This window comes from Marmota monax, unplaced genomic scaffold, assembly GCF_021218885.2.
Source record: "Marmota monax isolate L192 unplaced genomic scaffold, Marmota_monax_Labrador192_F-V1.1 WCK01_AAM20220418_F8-fsc00280, whole genome shotgun sequence".
NCBI classification, from domain to species: Eukaryota; Metazoa; Chordata; class Mammalia; order Rodentia; family Sciuridae; genus Marmota; species Marmota monax.
The window spans coordinates 1,166,846-1,174,043 of NW_026692080.1; positions in this window are offsets into that span (position 1 = coordinate 1,166,846).

Below are 7,198 nucleotides of genomic sequence, written 5' to 3' on the forward strand. Positions count from 1 at the left end.
GTTTTCTAAATCCATTCATCTGTTGATGAGCACCTGGGTTAGTTCTATAATCTGGCTATAGTGGATTGTGCTGCTGTAAATATTGGTAAGTATGTATCACTATAATATGCTGATTTTAATTTTTTTGGATAAATTCTGAAGAACATATAGCTGGTCATATGGTGATTTCATTTCTAGATTTTTATTTTTAAGGAATCTCCATGCTGCTCTCCAGAGTGATTGAACTGATTTGTAGTCCCAGCCATGATATATGGCTGTACCTTTCCCCACACATCCTCACTAGCATTTATTATTATTTGTTCTTGATACTTGTCAATCTGATTGGTGTGAGATGAAATATCAGTGTACTCTTGATTTGCATTTCTCTGGTCACTAGGGAAGTTGAACATTTTTTCACATATTTGTTGACTTTTTTGTTTCTTCTTTTGAGAAATGTTTACTTAGTTTATTTGGCTTGCCATTTATTGATTGTTTTCTTTTTAGTGTTAAGCTTTTTGAGTTCTTTGTATTAATCCCCTGTCAGATGTGTAGCTGGCAAAATTTTTCTTCCATACTGTATGCTTGCTCTTCATGCTTTTGTTTCTTCTGCTGTGCAGAAGCTTAATTTGATGCTATCTCACTTATTGATTCTTGGTTTTATTTCTTGAGTTACAGTGGTCTTTTTAGGAAAGTTAGTGCCTGAAGTGATGTGTTGGAGTGTTGAATCTTTGTTTTCTTATAGTACTTGCAAAGTTTCTGAACTAATTCCTAAGTCTTTGATCTATTAGATTTGACTTTTGTTCACAGCAAGAGGTAGGGATCTAGTTTCACTTTTCTGTGTATGGATATCCAATTTTTCCAGCACAAAAAGGCTGTCTTTTCTCCAACATATATTTTTGGCATTTTTGTCAAGTATCAGATAAATGTAGCTATGTGGACTTGTCTCTGTGACTTTTATTCTATTCTACTGGTCTTTAAGTCTGTTTTGATGCCAATACAATGCTGTTTTTGTTACTATATTCCTGTAGTATAATTTGAGATCAGGTAATGTGTTGCCTCCAGTGTAACACTTCTTGCTAAGGATTGCTTTGACTATTCTGGATATTTTATTCTTCCATATGAATTTTAGGACTGTTTTTTCTACTTCAGTGAAGAATGTCATTGGTATTTTGATGAGGATTACACCAACTATGTATAACACTTTTGGTAGTATGGTCATTTTGACAATATTAGTTCTGCCTATGTAATAACATGGTAGGTCTTCAACATCTTCTAAGGTCTTCACATCTTCTTTTTTTTTTAAAGAGAGAGAGAGAGAGAGAGAGAGAGAGAGAGAGAGAGAGAGAGAGAGAACTTTTTTAATATTTATTTTTTAGTTTTCAGTGGACACAACATCTTTATTTTATTTTTTATGTGGTGCTGAGGATTGAACCCAGCACCCCGCACATGCCAGGTGAGCGTGTTACCGCTTGAGCCATATCCCCAGCCCAAGGTCTTCACATCTTCTAACATCTTCTTCCACTTCTTTCCTCAGTATTGCATAGTATTCACTGTAGAAATCTTTTACCTCTTTAGTTAAATCAATTCCCAAGTATTTTATTTTTTGAAGTTATTGTAAATGGGATCATTTTCCTGATTTCTTTCTTGAAAGATTCACTATTGGAGTATAGGAAATCTATTGATTTATGAGTGTTGATCTTATATTTTACAACTATGTTGAAATAAAAAAATCAGATCTAGAAGTCTTCTGCGGAGTTTTTTGGGTCTTATAAATATAGGATCATGTCCTCTACAAACAGAGAGAGTGAGACTTCTTTTTCTATTTGCCTCCCTTTAATTTTTTTCTCTTGCCTGATTTCTCTGGCTAGTGTTTCAAGAAATATATTGAAAAAAAGTGTTGAGAGTAGACATCCTTGTCTTCTTCCTGATTTTAGAGGAAACACTTTCAGTTTTTCTCCATACAGTATGATGTTGGCTTTGAGTTTTCACAAATTGTCTTTATAATATTGAAGTAAGTTCCTTGTATCCCTTGTTTCTTCAGTGTTTTTAACACGAATGCATACTGGATTTTTATAAAAGATCTTTTCTGCATCTATTGAGATGATCATTTGATCCTTGTCCTTAGTTATATTTATGTGATAAATTATATTTATTAATTTGTGTATGTTGAACATACCTAGCATCCCTGGAATAAAACCCACTTGATCATGGTATGCTATCTTATTAATGTGTTTTTGAATTCGGTTGCTACTGTTTTATCAAGGATTTTTGTGTCTATGTTTACCAGGGATATTGTTCTGTAGTTTTATTTCTTGATGTGTATTTGTTTGGTGTTGATAACAGGGTGATAGTGGCTTCATAGAATATGTTTGAAAGTGTTTTCTCCTTTTCATTTTTTTAGAATAATTTGAATAAGACTGGTGTTAGTTTTTTAAAATTTTGATAGAACTCAGATGAGAATATATCCTGTCCTGGATTTTTCTTTGTTGGAAGATTTTTAATTGCTATTTGAATTTCATTGCTTGATATTGGTCTGTTTAGGTTTTGTATATCTTACTGGTTCAATTTAGGCAGGTCATATGTCAATGTCTTTTAGAAAACTTTCAAAGTTTTCTAGATTTTCCAATTTGTTGGAGTATAGATTTTCAATATATTTTCTAATGATTTGCTGCATAGAAGTGTCTGTGGTGATCTCCTTTTTCATCTCTAAATTTGTGAATTGGGTCTTTTTGATAGTTTGGTTAAGGGTTTATCATCTTGTTTAATTTTTTCTTTTTTTTAATTTTTATTATTAGTTGTTCAAAACATTACATAGTTCTTGACATATCATATTTCATACATTTGATTCAAGTGGGTTATGAACTCCCATTTTTACCCCGTTTAAAGATTGCAGAATCACATCGGTTACACATCCACTGATTTACATATTGCCATACTAGTGTCTGTTGTATTCTACTGCCTTTTCTATCCTATACTATCCCCCCTTCTCTCCCCTCCCCTCCCCTCTTCTCTCTCTACCACATCTACTGTAATTCATTTCTTCCCCTTGTTTTTTTCCCTTTCCCCTCACTTCTTCTTGTATGTAATTTTGTATAACCCTGAGTGTCTCCTTCCATTTCCATGCAATTTCCCTTCTCTCTCCCTTTCCCTCCCACCTTTTGTCCCTGTTTTATGTTAATCTTCTTCTCATGCTCTTCCTCCCTGCTCTGTTCTTAGTTGTTCTCCTTATATCAAAGAAGACATTTGGCATTTGTTTTTTAGGGATTGGCTAGCTTCACTTAGCATAATCTGCTCCAATGCCATCCATTTCCCTGCAAATTCCATGACTTTGTCATTTTTTAGTGTAGAGTAATACTCCCTTGTGTATAAATGCCACTTTTTAAAATCCATTTATCTATTGAAGGGCATCTAGGTTGGTTCCACAGTCTAGCTATTGTGAATTGTGCTGCTATGAACATCGATGTAGCAGTATCCCTATAGTACGCTCTTTTAAGGTCTTTAGGGAATAGTCCAAGAAGGGGAATAGCTGGGTCAAATGGTGGTTCCATTCCCAGCTTTCCAAGGAATCTCCATACTGCTTTCCAAATTTGCCACACCAATTTGCAGTCCCACCAGCAATGTACAAGTGTACCCTTTCCCCCACATCCACGCCAGCACTTGTTGTTGTTTGACTTCATAATGGCTGCCAATGTTACTGGAGTGAGACGGTATCTTAGGGTGGTTTTGATTTGCATTTCTCTGATTGCTAGAGATGATGATCATTTTCTCATGTACTTGTTGATTGATTGTATGTCCTTCTCTGAGAAGTGTCTGTTCAGGTCCTTGGCCCATTTATTGATTAGTTTATTTGATTTCTTATTGTTTAATTTTTTGAGTTCTTTGTATACTCTGCACATTAGGCGTCTATCTGAAGTGTGAGGAGTAAAAATTTGTTCCCAGGATGTACGCTCCCTATTTACCTCTCTTATTGTTTCTCTTGCTGAGAAAAAAATTTTTAGTTTAAGTAAACCCCATTTGTTGATTCTTGTTATTAATTCTTGTGCTATGGGTGTCCTATTAAGGAATTTTTAGCCCGACCCCACAATATGTAGATTGGAGCCAACTTTTTCTTTTATCAGATGCAGAGTCTCTGTGTTGATATCAAGCTCCTTGATCCATTTTGAGTTAACTTTTGTGCATGGCGAGAGAATGGGATTCAGTTTCATTTTGTTGCATATGGATTTCCAGTTTTCCCAGCACCATTTGTTGAAGATGCTATCCTTCCTCCATTGCATGCTTTTAGCCCCTTTATCAAATATAAGTTAGTTGTAATTTTGTGGATTGATCTCTGTGTCCTCTATTCTGTACCTTTGGTCCACCCGCCTGTTTTGGTACCAGTAACATGCTGTTTTTGTTACTATTGCTGTGTAGTATAGTTTGAAGTCTGGTATCACTATACCGCCTGATTCATACTTCCTACTTAGAATTGCTTTTGCTATTCTGGGTCTTTTATTTTTCCATATGAATTTCATGATTGCTTTATCTATTTCTACAAGAAATGCCATTGGGATTTTGATTGGCATTGCATTAAACCTATAGAGAACTTTTGGTAATATCACCATTTTGATGTTGTTAGTTCTGCTTATCCATGAACAGGGTATATTTTCCCATCTTCTAAGATCTTCGTCTATTTCTCTCTTTAGGGTTCTGTAGTTTTCATTGTGTAAGTCTTTCATTTCTTTTGTTAGGTTGATTCCCAAGTATTTTATTTTAGTTTTTTTTGAGGATATTGTGAAGGGGGTGGTTGTCCTCATTTCCATTTCAGAAGATTTGTTTCTGATATAGAGGAATGCCTTTGATTTATGCATGTTGATTTTATATCCTGCCACTTTGCTGAATTCATTTATTAGCTCTAGTAGTTTCTTTGTAGACCCTTTGGGTCTGCTAGTTATAGAATTATGTCAACCACAAATAGTGATAATTTAAGTTCTTCTTTTCCTATTTTTATGCCTTTAATTTCTTTCATCTGTCTAATTGCTCTGGCCAGTGTTTTGAGAACTATGTTGAACAGAAGTGGTGAGAGAGGGCATCCCTGTCTCGTTCCAGATTTTAGAGGGAATGCCTTCAATTTTTCTCCATTGAGAATGATGCTAGCCTGAGGCTTATCATAGATAGCTTTTACAATGTTGAGGTAAGTTCCTGTTATCCCTAGTTTTTCTAGCGTTTTGAATATAAAGGGATGCTGTACTTTGTCGAATGCTTTTTCTGCATCTATCGAGATGATCATATGGTTCTTATCTTTAAGTCTATTGATGTGGTGAATAACATTTATTGATTTCCATATATTGAACCATCCTTGCATCCCAGGGATGAATCCTACTTGATCATGATGTACGATCTTTTTGATATGTTTTTGTATCCGATTTGCCAGAATTTTATTGAGGATTTTTGCATCTATGTTCATTAGAGATATTGGTCTGTAGTTTTCTTTCTTTGAAGTGTCATTGTCTGGTTTAGGAATCAGGGTGATCTTGGCCTCATAGAATGAATTTGGAAGTTCTCCCTCTTTTTGTATTTCCTGAAATAACTTGAAAAGTATTGGTATTAGTTCTTCTTTAAAGGTTTTGTAAAACTCTGTTGTATACCCATCTGGTCCTGGGCTTTTCGTAGTTGGTAGTCTCTTGATGGCTTCTTCTATTTCCTCAATTGATATTGGTCTGTTTAGGTTGTGTGTATTCTCCTGACTCAATCTGGGCAGATCATATGGCTTAAGAAATTTATCAATGCCTTCACTATCTTCTATTTTATTGGAATATAAGGATTCAAAATAATTTCTTATTATCTTCTGTATTTCTGTAGTGTCTGTTGTAATATTACCTTTTTCATCTCGTATGCTAGTAATTTGAGTTCTCTCTCTTCTTCTCTTCATTAGCATGGCTAAGGGTCTGTCAATCTTATTTATTTTTTCAAAGAACCAGCTTTTAGTTTTGTCAATTTTTTCAATAGTTTCATTTGTTTCAATTTCATTAATTTCAGCTCTGATTTTAATTATTTCTTGCCTTCTACTACTTTTGCTGTTGTTTTGCTCTTCTTTTTCTAGGGTTTTGAGATGAAGTGTGAGTTCATTTATTTGTTGGTTTTTTCTTTTTTTAAGGAATGAACTCCAAGCAATGAATTTTCCTGTTAGAAGTGCTTTCATTGTGTCCCATAGATTCCGATATGTTGTGTCTGTGTTTTCATTTATCTCTAAGAATTTTTTAATTTCCTCCTTGATGTCTTCTGTAACTCATTGATCATTCAGTAACGTATTGTTCACTCTCCAAGTGATGCAGGATTTTTCCTTTCTTCTTTTATCATTGATTTCCAGTTTCATTCCATTATGATCAGATAGGATGCATGGTATTATCTCTACTCCTTTATAATTTCTAAGAGTTGCCCTGTGACATAATATATGGTCTATTTTTGAGAAGGATCCATGTGCTGCTGAGAAAAAAGTGTAACTGCTTGATGTTGGGTGGTATATTCTATATATGTCAATTAAGTCTAGGTTATTAATTGTATTATTGAGTTCTATAGTTTCTTTATTCAACCTTTGTTTGGAAGATCTGTCCAGTGGTGAGAGAGTTGTGTTGAAGTCTCCCATAATTATTGTATTGCGGTCTATTTGATTCTTGAACTTCAGAAGAATTTGTTCGATGAACATAGCTGCACCATTGTTTGGAGCATATATATTTATGATTGTTATGTCTTGTTGGTGTATGGTTCCCTTGAGCAGTATGTAGTGTCCTTTTTTATCCCTTTTGATTAACTTTGGCTTGAAGTCTATTTTATTTGATATGAGTATGGACACTCCTGCTTGTTTACGAAGTCCATTTGAATGATATGATTTTTCCCAACCTTTCACCTTCAGTCTATGTATGTCTCTTCCTATCAAATGCATCTCCTGTAGGCAGCATATTGTTGGATCTTTTTTTTTTTTGATCAATTCTACTAGCCTGTGTCTCTTGATTGGTGCATTTAAGCCATTAACATTTAGGGTTACTATTGAGATATGGTTTGTACTTCCACCCATATTTGTTTATTTATGTTACTTAACATGATTTGTTTTTCCTCTTTGATTATTTTTTCCCTTTACTGTACTACCTCCCGCTGTTGGTTTTCATTATTATATTCCATTTCCTTTTCCTGTAATGTTTTCCCAAGGATGTTTTGAAGAGCTGGTTTTCTAGCTGCAAATTCC